Source organism: Cyprinus carpio, unplaced genomic scaffold, assembly GCF_018340385.1.
Source record: "Cyprinus carpio isolate SPL01 unplaced genomic scaffold, ASM1834038v1 S000006644, whole genome shotgun sequence".
Taxonomy (NCBI): domain Eukaryota; kingdom Metazoa; phylum Chordata; class Actinopteri; order Cypriniformes; family Cyprinidae; genus Cyprinus; species Cyprinus carpio.
The window spans coordinates 42,838-44,873 of record NW_024879271.1 but is presented as its reverse complement, the minus strand read 5'-3'; positions in this window follow the sequence as shown (position 1 = coordinate 44,873).

The following is a 2,036-nucleotide window of genomic DNA, read 5'->3' as shown; positions in this document are numbered from 1 at the left end:
GATATCCAATGAGCATTTTAAAATTAAGAGAGAAGAGCCAAAATGTAAGCAAACTATTTAAATGGATTTCTAAACGAAGCGTTTATCTAATTTAGTCAATCATATTTAGTCAATCATAATTTAAAAGCATAAAAACAACTCCCTAATTCACTGCACCTTCTTATTTAGACTTCAAGCCAAATATGTCTGTCTTCATTATATTTAAATGTAATTTGAAGAAGTGAACTTGTGAAATAATGAATAAAAAAGGTTAAGTCATTTCTATCCAAAGTGACTTCCAGGGGCAATGGTGATATCTTATGTCTCAGTCGAACCAGTAATGATAGATAGATACATCTAATTTCCACCAGACTGCAGATGCTTTGGTTGAAAAACACATTGAGACAGGCCAAATATTTATTTTTCTTGAAGATATAGCCATTCTTTGAGTGATTATTTCATTCACTGAATCTTCAACTTTTTAAAGTTCTCATTCTCTCTCTTTTTTTTATACCAGTTTTTGGGTGACATCTGCTCGCTCTGTGTGTGGTAGACAGAAGGACACATCAGGGATCATATTAATATTTAATATCTGATTTGAGGTCAGGATGAGAGTGGAGAGTGCTGCTGCTGTCACACATCTGTCAGAAGTCTGTGCTGTCAGTCGGAGCAGCTGGACTCCATCCTCAACCCACATCCATCATAAGACCAGACAAATTACACAAAATAAACACTAATCATTACTTTCAGGAAAAGTACACTTTGCCATTAAGTCGTTTGCAATCACTGCATAATGCATAACAGATGAGTCAGTTCACACTGCTCATAGTCATAATCATTCATGCTTAAAAGCTTAAACTTAGGGTAAGAGTTCACAATAAGAGTTTATTGTTTAACATTAGTTAATGCATTAGCTATAACATGCAATATGTAATTAATTCACAGTGCATTTACTGAATGCTAACAGATACAGATGCATTAGAATATTATCATGTTGAAATGAATATGAACCAAGAATAATAAACGCTGCAGAATTGTTGCTCATTGCTAGTTTATTTTAACTAATATTAACCAGTGTTAATAAATGGAGCCTCACTGTAAAGTGTTGGCAAAATTAATATTATAAATTGTGTACGTACTGTATGAATTGCTTTAAAAAACAGAAATAATGAAAAATGAAATTGTGCGTCCAAACTTTTGTCGTTGTACCAATAATGAAAAATGTATATAACAAAGTTGGATGAGATTTATTATTATCTGAATGTGCTTTAATTTTATTTAATCACATAATGTACTAATATTTGTTAATGACATAATAATGAATGTTAAAAATGAAAGAAATCTGCTAAATGACAAGTAACGTAAAATAAAAAAATAAAAAAGCTGTACTGAATAAATACCACGATGGAGGCATTATTATTCATTGGTAAGGAGACATCATCCACAAAAGTCCTCTTTCACTGTCACATCACATTTTGGTATTTATTTATTTTTCTCTCTCTTTTATTTACTCTCTTGTGAACTCATTATAGTCTGTTAAAGGAAGATTTTCTGACAGCTGTGTCCTCTGGACCCTGGGTGTCCCTTGTGAGTTGCTGTCTGTCCCAGAGCCAGACAGAATGGATAATTTGAGAGAACTTCTGGATTCACACGCATGGAGAGACAGACCCAGTTTGAGCAAAGATAATCAATCCCCACCCCCAGAAAAGCAGCCTTTAATACTGTGAATCCTAGTGAGCTGCCTACACAGAATCAATGGCATACTGTATTCAGTGAACACGCGGCAGGTTGTCTCACATTTTATGATCATTTGAAAAAGCAAATGTAAACCTGTTTTGTGAAAAAGAAGTATTATTGTTAAAAGTATGCTACAGTGTATTAATTGCATGTTGTTTACAGTATAATAAAAATTTATTATAGTTTAAAATTTATTATAAATGCAATTAGTTCTACTTAAGAGTGTTTTTTTAAGTAGGACTTAAGTAATTTACATGTAAAATTACAATTACTTTTATAATTGTCTTTTAAATAAAGTATAATGTCAAAGGTACTGACAA